The 14,148-nt window shown below is 44.5% G+C and overlaps 2 protein-coding genes and 2 long non-coding RNA genes across 14 annotated transcripts in view; 2 read left to right on the top strand and 2 right to left on the bottom strand.

Moving 5' to 3' along the window:
- LOC148330040 (arylsulfatase I) overlaps nucleotides 1-14,148 on the bottom strand; it is a 70,600-nt gene that overhangs the window by 34,822 nt on the left and 21,630 nt on the right. The gene's annotated exons all lie outside the window — the stretch shown is intronic.
- The window catches only part of camk2g2 (calcium/calmodulin-dependent protein kinase (CaM kinase) II gamma 2), a 100,847-nt gene that overhangs the window by 65,074 nt on the left and 21,625 nt on the right, over nucleotides 1-14,148 (bottom strand). The gene's annotated exons all lie outside the window — the stretch shown is intronic.
- LOC148330044 (uncharacterized) lies at nucleotides 7,957-12,886 on the top strand. The gene is made up of 3 exons (XR_015845000.1): nucleotides 7,957-7,978; nucleotides 12,145-12,250; nucleotides 12,702-12,886. It is a non-coding gene; the product is annotated as an uncharacterized LOC148330044 (long non-coding RNA).
- On the top strand, nucleotides 8,483-11,015 carry LOC148330045 (uncharacterized). The gene is made up of 6 exons (XR_015845158.1): nucleotides 8,483-8,610; nucleotides 9,059-9,103; nucleotides 9,614-9,640; nucleotides 9,822-9,861; nucleotides 10,324-10,350; nucleotides 10,915-11,015. It is a non-coding gene; the product is annotated as an uncharacterized LOC148330045 (long non-coding RNA).

Raw genomic sequence — 14,148 nt, 5'->3', positions numbered from 1 at the left:
TGGACGGAGGATCGAGCGGCAATACACAGTAAAGTGCCCAACTCTGATCAAATGTGTCAAACTCAAGGCCTGGGGGCCACATCCGGGCCGCCACATCATTTAATGTGGCCCGCCTGCCAAAGCATGTGCGCCGACTTCATGCTTCTTGCAAAATACCAAAAATTGCAAATTGGCGTCACTTTTAATAGCATTTAGATATTGTAAGCATTTTTTAATTACCAACTCCCTTTTTAAAAGATTGAAAAAGCTGAGAACAAAGACAGTTTTCCTGGCTTCTGATTTAAAAATGAGTTATCAATTTGCAGTGTATTGGTTCACAGTCATAGTGGTCCTCCAAAGGAAACCATAACTACGATGTGGCCCGTGACAAAAATGAGTTTGACACCTATGATGTATAATGGGGGGAAAAAGTGGGGTGCACTACAAATTTGAGAGGTCGGACAACTCTGATGAAGCAATGAGAAATGAATGCTTATGTTTCTTCCAACAGGGAGTGGGAACAAAGATGGGGTGGAAGGTGAGTCATCGTTGGGATCCATCATGCTGCCGCTTGGCATTTTGTATCGCCTGTTTATCAAGTAGATGTCGTTCCAAAATGGTAGCAATCGTACAAAATCTTTAGAACGACTGTCTTTGAAGGAGATCTGGAAAATGGCTAAAAAATGTTTGCGTCAAGGCAAAAATGGCAACATTTCTGTCTTTTCTGTTATGAGCACGTGAGACTTTGATGTGTGTCTATGACTGAGGTGTGCCAAATGTCAGATATAATTGATCTAATTTTCTTCATCTCATTAAACATCAGAGGGAATATTTGGGAGGCACACCAGACAAAAAAGAAAAAGAAAACGGACTTAAGTTTCATTATTGTACTCAAGATAATTGATGAACAGGCTTGATTAAAGTGAATGTACTCACACCTTTTAAAAAACATGATCGACAACCAGGTGTTTGATTACAAACACACTTCCTTTCCCGTCAACATTAAAGAAGATCTTCATTCATTAATAATCCAAACCGCGAATTAATGGTGCAAATGAATATTTTAACCACAATAAACTAAAGTTCTCCAATTTCATTGCAGATAAAGAAGAGGAAGAGTCCGAGCAAGGGACCGGGGAAGAAGTCAAATCAAGAAGGAAAATATTCTTAATGACAAGCTGACCCAGAGATTCCAAAAATGAGCTGATTTGGAGGAAGATTCCAAGGAGTTTCAAATCTTGCAATAAAATTTTAAAAACATTTAAAAATGTTTCCATGTGTCTTCATAACATGTTTGTGAAAGCTTTCATCAAGCGAGGTGGGCACACTTGTGAGGCAAGGTTATTTGCCTAAAATCTGAAAGATTTTCTATATAATGTAAATATTCCTAAATATGCACCGCCATCAGCCTTTTTTTATGAATTTCAAGTCAATAATCTCCGCATCGAAACTAAATGAAATGCCGTTAATCTCTTCAAGCTTCCAAAATAATTGCCACACATTACCATTTATTTGTTATCTCATTTCTCACTTCTTTGTTTTCACCCAATCATACATTGTTTGGAAGGGCCACTGGCCAGCCCAAAATACGGAAAAAAAAATATTTACATTTTGCTTTATTACAAAGCTGTTTTTTAACCATCCATCCATCCAACCATTATCTGCCGCTTAACCGGGGTCGGGTCGCGGGGCAGCAGCTTCAGCAGGGAAGCCCAGACTTCCCGCTCCCCAGCCACATCTTCCAGCTCTGCCGGAGGGATGCCCAGGCGTTTCCAGGCCAGCCGGGAGACGTAGTCTCTCCAGCGTGTCCTGGGTCGTCCTCTGGGCCTCCTGCCGGTGGGACATGCCCGGAAACCCTCGCCAGGGAGGCGTCCAGGAGGCATCCTAAACAGATGCCCGAGCCACCTCATCTGGCTCCTCTCCACGCGGAGGAGCAGCGGGTCGACACTGAGTCCCTCCCGGATGGCCGAGCTTCTCACCCTATCTCTAAGGGAGAGCCCAGACACCCTGCGTAGGAAACTCATTTCGGCCGCTTGTATCCGAGATCCTGTTCTTTCGGTCGCGACCCACAGCTCGTGCCCATAGGTGAGGGTAGGAACGAAGATCGACCGGTAAATCGAGAGCTTTGCCTTCTGGCTCAGCTCCCTCTTCACCACGACAGACCGATACAGCGTCCGCATCACAGCGGAGGCTGCACCGATCCGCCTGTCGATCTCTCGCTCCATCCTCCCCTCACTCGTAAACAAGACCCCAAGATACTTAAACTCCTCCACTTGGGGCAGGATCTCCTCCCCGACCTGGAGAGGGCACTCCACCCTTTTCCGACTGAGGACCATGGTCTCAGATTTAGAGGCGTTGATCTTCATCCCAACCGCTTTACACTCGACTGCGAACCGCTCCAATGACAGTTGGAGATCACGGCTTGACGAAGCAAACAGTACCACATCATCTGCAAAAAGCAGAGCTGAAATACTGAGGTCACCAAACCGGATCCCCTCATCGCCCCGACTGCGCCTAGAAATTCTGTCCATAAAAATTATGAACAGAATCGGTGACAAAGGACAGCCTTGGCGGAGTCCAACCCTCACTGGAAACGAATCCGACTTACTGCCGGCAATGCGGACCAAACTCTGACATCGGTGGTACAGGGACCCAACTGCCCGTATCAAGCGGCTCGGTACCCCGTACTCCCGAAGCACGCTCCACAGAACTTCCCGTGGGACACGGTCGAACGCCTTCTCCAAGTCCACAAAACACATGTAGACTGGTTGGGCGAACTCCCATGCACCCTCAAGGACCCTGTAGAGAGTGTAGAGCTGGTCCACTGTTCCACGGCCAGGACGAAAACCGCACTGCTCCTCTTGGATCTGAGATTCAACCTCCCGACGGACCCTCCTCTCCAGTACCCCTGAGTAGACCTTACCAGGGAGGCTGAGGAGTGTGATTCCTCTATAATTGGAACACACCCTCCGGTCCCCCTTCTTAAAAAGGGGGACCACCACCCCGGTCTGCCAATCCAGAGGCACTGTCCCCGATGTCCACGCAATGTTGTAGAGGCGTGTCAACCATGACAGCCCCACAACATCCAGAGCCCTAAGGAACTCCGGGCGGATCTCATCCACCCCCGGGGCCTTGCCACAGAGGAGCTTGTTAACCACCTTGGTTACTTCAGCCCCCGAGATAGGTGAGTCCACCACGGAGTCTTCAGGCTCTGCTTCCTCAAAGGAAGGCGTGTCGGTAGAATTGAGGAGGTCTTCGAAGTATTCTCCCCACCGACTCACAACATCCCGAGTCGAGGTCAGCAGCACCCCATCTCCACTATAAATAGTGTTGGTGGTGCACTGCTTCCCTCTCCTGAGAAGACGGATGGTGGACCAGAATTTCTTCGAAGCCGTCTGGAAGTCGTTTTCCATGTCCTCACCGAACTCCTCCCACGCCCGAGTTTTTGCTTCGGCAACCACCGAAGCCGCATTCCGCTTGGCCAGTCGGTACCTGTCAGCTGCCTCCGGAGTCCCACAGGCCAGAAAGGCCCGATAGGACTCCTTCTTCAGCCTGACAGCATCCCTTACCGCCGGTGTCCACCAGCAGGTTCGGGGGTTGCCGCCACGACAGGCACCGACCACCTTACGTCCACAGCTTCGATCGGCTGCCTCAACAATGGAGGCACAAAACATGACAGACTCAATGTCCCCCGCCTCCCCCGGTACGTGGGCAAATTGCTGCCGGAGGTGGGAGTTGAAACTCTTTCTGACAGGGGATTCTGCCAAGCGTTCCCACCGGACCCTCACAATACGTTTGGGTCTGCCGGGTCGGACCGGCATCTTCCTCCACCATCGGAGCCAACTCACAACCAGGTGGTGGTCAGTTGACAGCTCCGCCCCTCTCTTCACCCGAGTGTCCAAAACATGCGGCCGCAAATCCCATGACACGACTACAAAGTCAATCATCGAACTGCGGCCAAGGGTGTCCTGGTGCCAAGTGCACATATGAACACCCTTATGTTTGAACATGGTGTTCGTTCTCGACAATCTATGACGAGCACAGAAGTCTAGTAACAGAACACCGCTCGGGTTCAGATTGGAGGGGCCATTCCTCCCAATCACGCCCTTCCAGGTCTTACTGTCATTACCCACGTGAGCATTGAAGTCCCCCAGCAGAACGAGGGAGTCTCCAGGGGGAACGCTCTCCAGCACACCCTCCAAAGACTCCAAAAAGGGTGGGTACTCTGAACTGCTGTTTGGTGCATAAGCACAAACAACAGTCAGCACCCGTCCCCCCACCTTAAGGCGGAGGGAGGCTACCCTCTCGTCCACTGGGGTGAACCCCAGCGTACAGGCGCCAAGCCGGGGGGCAATAAGTATGCCCACACCTGCTCGGCGTCTCTCACCTTGGGCAACTCCAGAGTGGAAGAGTGTCCAACCCCTCTCAAGAGGACTGGTACCAGAGCCTAAGCTGTGTGTGGAGGTGAGCCCGACTATATCTAGTCGGAATTTCTCTGCCTCGCACACCAGCTCAGGCTCCTTCCCCGCCAGAGAGGTGACATTCCATGTCCCAAGAGCTCGTTTCTGTAGCCGGGGATCAGAGCGCCAAGGTCCCTGCCTCTTGCCGCTGCCCGACTCACATTGCACCCCACCCCTTTGGCCCCTCCCATAAGTGGTGAGCCCATGGGAAGGGGGACCCACGTTGCCTTTTCGGGCTGTGCCCGGCCGAGCCCCATGGGTGCAGGCCTGGCTCCAGAGGGGGGCCCCGGTGACCCGCGTCCGGGCAAGGGAAACCGTGGTCCAATAATTTTGAGCATCATAAGGGGGTTTGGTGAGCCGTGCTTTGTCTGGACCCTCACCGAGGACCTGTTTGCCATGGGTGACCTTACCAGGGGCAAAAGCCCCCGACAACTTAGCTCCTAGGATCATTGGGACACGCAAACCCCTCCACCACGGTAAGGTGACAGCTCGCGGGGGCGTTTTTTTAACGATAGAGTAAATACAAACACTGTAACACTGCTTATGTATGGATTTTTTTTCTAAATATCAGACCAATTTTTACCCACCCCTGGTTTAGAGGCGAATTATTTTTTAGAAACCAAAAAGGTCCGAATTCCAGCTTGTGTAAACTTCAGTATACAGCTATTTGGCATGAATTTTCTTTCGGATTCCTTAAATCAGCGCAATGTGGCACAGTTCTACACCACCGCAGGGAATTAGAAAACAAATCCTCACACCCCATTTTCAAGGCGTACCCTTGAAATGATCAGAAAACTATGACGCCAAGTTTCACACCAAACTTGTTTTTAGGCACTTCCGCGGGTACCCTTTAAATCATAGGTATCAAACTCCAGTCCTAGAGGGCCGCTTTCCATCATGATTTCAATCTCTCCCGGCTACATCACACCTGATTCCAACGAACAGCTCATCAGCAAGTTCTGACGCAGCCTGTTAAGTATCCTGCCCAATCAAATCAAGTGGGTTGCAGGTGTGTGAAAAACGTGCAAGGCACCGGTCCTCAAGGACTGGAATTTGACACCTGTCCTTGAAATGATCACCAAAATTTGATGCCAAGTTTCACCCAACATGAGAAGGCACACCAAAATGTTCATTCTGTACTGAACAGAGAGATGATTAAACCTGATTTGCATATCAGTCATGTGACATATTGCTGCTGCCGCTTACAATTTGAAATGTGATTAGAAAACAAGACAGTAGCTGCCGTTTTGCATGGAATTCCCCAAAACACAGCAAACTTGTTTTGAAGCGCTTCCCCGAGTATTTAGGAGCTTGTATTAACATTTACTTGTACATATTAGTGTCAGGCTGGAGTGCAAGGGCGAGATAAATAATGATGATGAACTCCACCTTGAAGTTGATAGGGCAGATGGTTGAGATGTTTTAAACACACCCTGACGGGCCAGCATGACATAAAAATAACATTTCTGGTTCAATTCGGTGACACACAGCGAGCTCACATCGTGTTGCATTTCGACGGAGAAATCATGAGGACCCACATCGTCTTCCTGCTACTGGCACTTGCGGCCGTCCCTGCCTGGTCAATGAATAACGACGGTATGCTCTCTATTTCTCGCACTGCGTTGGCGCATTCCACTTTGTCAACTGTTAGAAAAGAATTGTAATATTTTTAAACCAAGCTCCTAATGATGTTTTTGTAAACGATTTTTTTTTTCACTGTTCCAAATTATTATGCAAAGTAGAATTAGAATTAGAATTCCCTTTATTGTCATTGTACTCAAGAGTGCAACGAGATTAGAGAGCTCCCCTCTCCAGTGCAATACAACAATAATACAGACAAATATATAAATTAGATAAATAAGAGAGTGCAATGGAAAATAATACTGAAGGGTATATAAAAACACATCACGATGCTGTTCTGCAAGGTAAGGGTGGTCTCGTGTGTGTGTGAGAGTTCAGAATAGAGATGGCTCTCGGAAAGAAACTGTTTCTCAGTCTATTGGTTCTCGATTTGATGCATCTGTAGCGCCTGCCAGAGGGCATCAGGTCGAACAGGTGGGAGTTTGGGTGGGTATTGTCTTTGACGATGTTGCGAGCCCTTCTGAGGCACCGGGCGGTGTAGATGTCCGACAGTGAGGGGAGAGGGCAGCCAATAATCCTTTGCGCTGTTTTGACTGTCCTCTGGAGCCTCACTCTGTCCGCCTCAGTGCAGCCGCTGTACCAGGTGGAGACACATTACGTCAACAGGCTCTCGATGGACGAGTGGTAGAAGTCCAGCAGCAGCTTCCTGTCCAGGTAGAATTTCCTGAGGACTCTCAGGAAGTGCAGACGCTGGTGGACCTTCTTTACCACTGCTGTGGTGTTGTGAGTCCAAGAAAGGTCGTCGGAGATCTGTACTCCCAGGAACTTGAACGTGTGGACCCTCTCCACACACACGCCTTCGATGCAGAGGGGGGGCGGTATCGTCTTGTTCCTCCTGAAGTCGACGACGATCTCCTTTGTTTTTGCAGTGTTGAGTTGCAGTCTGTTGTCCTCGCACCAAGCCGTCAGCCTCTTTACCTCCTCTCTGTAGGCTGTCTCGTCACCTTCCGAGATCAGACCGACCACTGTCGTGTCGTCAGCAAACTTGACGATGGTGTTGTTGCCGTGGGCTGGGCTGCAGTCGTAGGTGTAGAGGGCGTATAGGAGAGGGCTCAGCACGCATCCTTCAGGGGAACCGGTGCTCAGCGTGCGGGTGGAGGACGTAGTGTTCCAAGATATTTTTGGGGTTGTAAAAACTGAAAATAGTCATTTATTGAATTTGCTGCATTAGGAGGTTGTCATTGCTGAAATCAAAAGTTATTCCAACCCAAAACATCTCAGCAGCTCAAATTTTATTTGAACACAGGACCGCTTTTTTGATAGCGGCTTCGTTCGTCTTGAAAACGTTTTTCCAAGTTCTCTGCTTGAATTAATTTGCAGGAAATCAGAATCGTCTCAAGAAGCTGTTACACAACGAGAAGCAATAGTTGGCGCAGTATTGAGAAGTGAATTTTTACTTTTCTTCCAACAGAGAGCGACACCGAAGAGAAAATTGAGTTTGAGGATGACATCTCGGGTAAGTCGTCAAATGTATCAATCTGCCACGAGCTGCCAACATGTGACCATTTGCCGTTTTGTATCACCCGTTCATCAAGCAGAAAATATCATTCAAATTTGTTCCATGGAGTGTGAAGTTCAATTCACTATTCATATTTAGAGAAGGGCATCCCAACCCAGGGACGGAACAATCCGTCCAACCGTCCCGGATGGACGCCCATTTTGGGGACGGAGGACAAGTAATTTTTTTTTTTTTTTTTAAAGGACAGACTAAGCAAGGACGGAAATGTACCGCGAGTACAGAAATCAAATATTTGCACTCGGACATTTAGATATTGCAAGCATTTTTTTTTTATGAACAACTCTCTTTTTAAAATATTAAAAATTAGTAGAACTAAACATTGAGACATGAATGTTTATTTTTCTTCCAACAGGAATCGGGAATGAAGTTGGGGTTGACGGTGAGTCATCTCTGGCTGCCGCTTGGCATTTTGCATCACCTCTCTATCACGAAGTACATGTCGTTCAAAAATGGTAGCAATCCCACAAAATCTTTAGAACGACGAGATCTGGAAAATGGCCCTAAAATGTTTGTTTCGAGGCAAAAATGCCAACATTTCTTTGTCTTTTCTGGCACGAGTACTTGAGACTTTGATGTGTGCTGTCAATTTAAAACGTGATTAGGAAACAAGACCAGTTCTTTGCTGCCGTTTCTCATGAAATTCCCCAAAACACACCAAACTTGTTTTTAGGCGGTTCCGCAGGTATTTAGGATCCTATAATTACCTTTTAAAGATAAAGATAAAGATAAAGATGTCCGTTAATAGTACTTGCACTTTTATGTGTCAGGCTGGAGTGCAAAGGTGAGATAAATAATGATGATGAACTCCACCTCAAAGTTGATTGGGCAGATGGTTGAAATGTTTCAAACAGGCCTGACGGGCCAGAAAGATGTATAAATTCTGGTTCAATTTGGTCTACACACAGCAAGCTCACATTGTGCTGCATTTCGACTGAGAAATCATGAAGACCTACATCATCTTCCTGCTGCTGGCACTTGTTGCCGTCCCTGCCTGGTCCATGGATAACGACGGTAAGCTCTCTATTTCTCGCACTGCATTGGGGCATTCTTCTTTGTTATGTAAATGTTTTTTTGTTTTTTTGATGATTCGTGTTCATACTTTATTCAAGTGGCACTCAAGTCACCAACTGTTCACAACTGAACATTTTTAAACCAATCTCCTAATGCACTGTTCCAAATTATTATGCACAGCAGTGTTTCTCGACATTTTATAGGTTATAAACACTGACAAGAGTCATTTCTTGAATTTACAGAGGTTGTATTTGCTAAAATCAAATGTTATTCCAACCCAAAGCATCTCAGCAGCTCAAATTTCATTTGAACACAGGACCTCTTATTTGCAGCTTCTCTGCTTGAATTCATTTGCGGGAAATCGGAATCGTCTCAAGAAGCTGTTACACACTGAAAAGTAATGGTGGGCACAATATTGAGACGTGAATGTTTATTTTTCTTCCAACAGAGACCGACACCGATGGGAACATTGAATTTGAGGATGACATCTCCGGTAAGTCATCAAATTTACCAATCTGCTACGAGCTGCAGTCATGTGACCATTCGCCATTTTGTATCACCTGTTTATCAAGCAGGAAATGTTATTCAAATTTCTTCCATGGAGTGTGAAGTTCCGTTCATTATTCATATGCGGAGAAGGGCATCCCGTCCCACAGACGGAACGATCTGTCACATTGTCCCAGAAGGATGCCCAATTTGGGGACAGTGGACGAGAATTTATTATTTTTTTTTTTTAAAGTACAGACAAGGCAAGGACCGAAGCGTGTTTTCATCCATCCTTGTAATCGACCCTAACTGGGCCAAGTACCGCGAGTATAGAAATCAAATATTTGCACTCGGACATTTAGATATTGCAAGCATTTTTTTTATTTTTATTAACAACCCCCCCTTTAAAAGATTGAAAATTACTAGAAGAACCTGGCTTCTGATTTCAAAATGAGCCATCTGAAAACTGACGGTATTCAATGCAATGAGACATGAATGTTTACTTTTCTTCCAACAGGAAGCGGGGACGAAGTTGGGGTTGACGGTGAGTCATCCTTGGTTGTCGTTATGGTGTCGCTTTGTATTTTGCATCGCAAAGTACATGTCGTTCAAAAATGATAGCAATCACACAAAATCTTTAGAACGACTGCCTTTGAAGCATTCATTTTCACATATATATATTCCATCGTAAATATGGGATAACTTATGTACATTTACTCTAACAGGTGCCCAGATCGTGGACGGAGGATCGAGCGGCAATACACAGTAAAGTGCCCAACTCTGATCAAATGTGTCAAACTCAAGGCCTGGGGGCCACATCCGGGCCGCCACATCATTTAATGTGGCCCGCCTGCCAAAGCATGTGCGCCGACTTCATGCTTCTTGCAAAATACCAAAAATTGCAAATTGGCGTCACTTTTAATAGCATTTAGATATTGTAAGCATTTTTTAATTACCAACTCCCTTTTTAAAAGATTGAAAAAGCTGAGAACAAAGACAGTTTTCCTGGCTTCTGATTTAAAAATGAGTTATCAATTTGCAGTGTATTGGTTCACAGTCATAGTGGTCCTCCAAAGGAAACCATAACTACGATGTGGCCCGTGACAAAAATGAGTTTGACACCTATGATGTATAATGGGGGGAAAAAGTGGGGTGCACTACAAATTTGAGAGGTCGGACAACTCTGATGAAGCAATGAGAAATGAATGCTTATGTTTCTTCCAACAGGGAGTGGGAACAAAGATGGGGTGGAAGGTGAGTCATCGTTGGGATCCATCATGCTGCCGCTTGGCATTTTGTATCGCCTGTTTATCAAGTAGATGTCGTTCCAAAATGGTAGCAATCGTACAAAATCTTTAGAACGACTGTCTTTGAAGGAGATCTGGAAAATGGCTAAAAAATGTTTGCGTCAAGGCAAAAATGGCAACATTTCTGTCTTTTCTGTTATGAGCACGTGAGACTTTGATGTGTGTCTATGACTGAGGTGTGCCAAATGTCAGATATAATTGATCTAATTTTCTTCATCTCATTAAACATCAGAGGGAATATTTGGGAGGCACACCAGACAAAAAAGAAAAAGAAAACGGACTTAAGTTTCATTATTGTACTCAAGATAATTGATGAACAGGCTTGATTAAAGTGAATGTACTCACACCTTTTAAAAAACATGATCGACAACCAGGTGTTTGATTACAAACACACTTCCTTTCCCGTCAACATTAAAGAAGATCTTCATTCATTAATAATCCAAACCGCGAATTAATGGTGCAAATGAATATTTTAACCACAATAAACTAAAGTTCTCCAATTTCATTGCAGATAAAGAAGAGGAAGAGTCCGAGCAAGGGACCGGGGAAGAAGTCAAATCAAGAAGGAAAATATTCTTAATGACAAGCTGACCCAGAGATTCCAAAAGTGAGCTGATTTGGAGGAAGATTCCAAGGAGTTTCAAATCTTGCAATAAAATTTTAAAAACATTTAAAAATGTTTCCATGTGTCTTCATAACATGTTTGTGAAAGCTTTCATCAAGCGAGGTGGGCACACTTGTGAGGCAAGGTTATTTGCCTAAAATCTGAAAGATTTTCTATATAATGTAAATATTCCTAAATATGCACCGCCATCAGCCTTTTTTTTATGAATTTCAAGTCAATAATCTCCGCATCGAAACTAAATGAAATGCCGTTAATCTGTTCAAGCTTCCAAAATAATTGCCACACATTACCATTTATTTGTTATCTCATTTCTCACTTCTTTGTTTTCACCCAATCATACATTGTTTGGAAGGGCCACTGGCCAGCCCAAAATACGGAAAAAAAAATATTTACATTTTGCTTTATTACAAAGCTGTTTTTTAACGATAGAGTAAATACAAACACTGTAACACTGCTTATGTATGGATTTTTTTTCTAAATATCAGACCAATTTTTACCCACCCCTGGTTTAGAGGCGAATTCTTTTTTAGAAACCAAAAAGGTCAGAATTCCAGCTTGTGTAAACTTCAGTATACAGCTATTTGGCATGAATTTTCTTTCGGATTCCTTAAATCAGCGCAATGTGGCACAGTTCTACACCACCGCAGGGAATTAGAAAACAAATCCTCACACCCCATTTTCAAGGCGTACCCTTGAAATGATCAGCAAAATTTGATGCCAAGTTTCACCCAACATGAGAAGGCACACCAAAAAGTTCATTCTGTACTGAACAGAGAGATGATTAAACCTGATTTGCATATCAGTCATGTGACATATTGCTGCTGCCGCTTACAATTTGAAATGTGATTAGAAAACAAGACAGTAGCTGCCGTTTTGCATGGAATTCCCCAAAACACAGCAAACTTGTTTTGAAGCGCTTCCCCGAGTATTTAGGAGCTTGTATTAACATTTACTTGTACATATTAGTGTCAGGCTGGAGTGCAAGGGCGAGATAAATAATGATGATGAACTCCACCTCGAAGTTGATAGGGCAGATGGTTGAGATGTTTTAAACACACCCTGACGGGCCAGCATGACATAAAAATAACATTTCTGGTTCAATTCGGTGACACACAGCGAGCTCACATCGTGTTGCATTTCGACGGAGAAATCATGAGGACCCACATCGTCTTCCTGCTACTGGCACTTGCGGCCGTCCCTGCCTGGTCAATGGATAACGACGGTATGCTCTCTATTTCTCGCACTGCGTTGGCGCATTCCACTTTGTCAACTGTTAGAAAAGAATTGTAATATTTTTAAACCAACCTCCTAATGATGTTTTTGTAAACGATTTTCTTTTTCACTGTTCCAAATTATTATGTAAAGTAGTGTTCCAAGATATTTTTGGGGTTGTAAAAACTGAAAATAGTCATTTATTGAATTTGCAGCATTAGGAGGTTGTCATTGCTGAAATGAAAAGTTATTCCAACCCAAAACATCTCAGCAGCTCAAATTTTATTTGAACACAGGACCGCTTTTTTGATAGCGGCTTCGTTCGTCTTGAAAACGTTTTTCCAAGTTCTCTGCTTGAATTAATTTGCAGGAAATCAGAATCGTCTCAAGAAGCTGTTACACAATGAGAAGCAATAGTTGGCGCAGTATTGAGAAGTGAATTTTTACTTTTCTTCCAACAGAGAGCGACACCGAAGAGAACATTGAGTTTGAGGATGACATCTCTGGTAAGTCGTCAAATGTATCAATCTGCCACGAGCTGCCAACATGTGACCATTTGCCGTTTTGTATCACCCGTTCATCAAGCAGAAAATATCATTCAAATTTGTTCCATGGAGTGTGAAGTTCAATTCACTATTCATATTTAGAGAAGGGCATCCCAACCCAGGGATGGAACAATCCGTCCAACCGTCCCGGATGGACGCCCATTTTGGGGACGGAGGACAAGTAATTTTTTTTTGTTTTTTTTAAAGGACAGACTAAGCAAGGACGGAAATGTACCGCGAGTATAGAAATCAAATATTTGCACTCGGACATTTAGATATTGCAAGCATTTTTTTTTTTTATGAACAACTCTCTTTTTAAAATATTAAAAATTAGTAGAACAAAACATTGAGACATGAATGTTTATTTTTCTTCCAACAGGAATCGGGAATGAAGTTGGGGTTGACGGTGAGTCATCTCTGGCTGCCGCTTGGCATTTTGCATCACCTCTCTATCACGAAGTACATGTTGTTCTAAAATGGTAGCAATCCCACAAAATCTTTAGAACGACGAGATCTGGAAAATGGCCCTAAAATGTTTGTTTCGAGGCAAAAATGCCAACATTTCTTTGTCTTTTCTGGCACGAGTACTTGAGACTTTGATGTGTGTCTACACAAGACATGCTGCCTCTCAAATGTAATTGATGGAATTTTCTTCATCTAATTAAACATTTGAGGGATACAAAAATCTTGGAGGTACATCGGACAGACAACTCGACTTTCGCGTTTTGCTATTGTATCCAACATAATTGATAGTTCTTTATGAACAGGCTTTATAGCAGTCATTAAATTGTCCGCAGGTGTGATTGTGAGCGCACGTGGCTATTTGTCTTTGTGTGCCCTGCGATTGGCTGGCGACCAGTTCAGGGTGTGCCCTGCCCTTTGCCCAAAAACAGCTGGGATAGGCTCCAGCATGCTCGCGACACTTTTCAAAATTTTAAATGTCGTACGGCAAGTCATCAATTATTTTTTTCCAAGAAAAGCAACAAGCACGAAATCTCGCAACATCTTCTGTTGTTATTCAAGACTTCTGAGACTCTCACTGAAAATCCACTGTATATCTAGACTGCAAATGAATGTTGCAAATTAATATTCTCACCATGATGAACTAAAGTCCTACAATGTCATTGCAGATGAAAAAGAGGAAGTGTCCGAGCAAGGGACCGAGGAAGAAGTCAAACCAAGAATGAAAAGATTCTTAATTGCACGTCGACGCAAAGGCTACCCAAACAGTAGTGGATGATTTTGAGGGCGATTATGAGGAAGATACCAAGGAAGACTTTCAAAACTCACAATAAAATTTTGAAAACATTTGAAAATGTTCCCAGATGTCTTCATAAGCTTTCATCAACCGATCCAGCTTGAT

The sequence above is a fragment of the Idiotropiscis lumnitzeri genome, chromosome 9 (assembly GCF_059441095.1).
Source record: "Idiotropiscis lumnitzeri isolate Australia: NSW breed Sydney's pygmy pipehorse chromosome 9, RoL_Ilum_1.0, whole genome shotgun sequence".
In the NCBI taxonomy this organism is placed as follows: domain Eukaryota; kingdom Metazoa; phylum Chordata; class Actinopteri; order Syngnathiformes; family Syngnathidae; genus Idiotropiscis; species Idiotropiscis lumnitzeri.
Note: the sequence above shows the minus strand (reverse complement) of the source record. Positions and strands in the feature narration are given on the sequence as shown.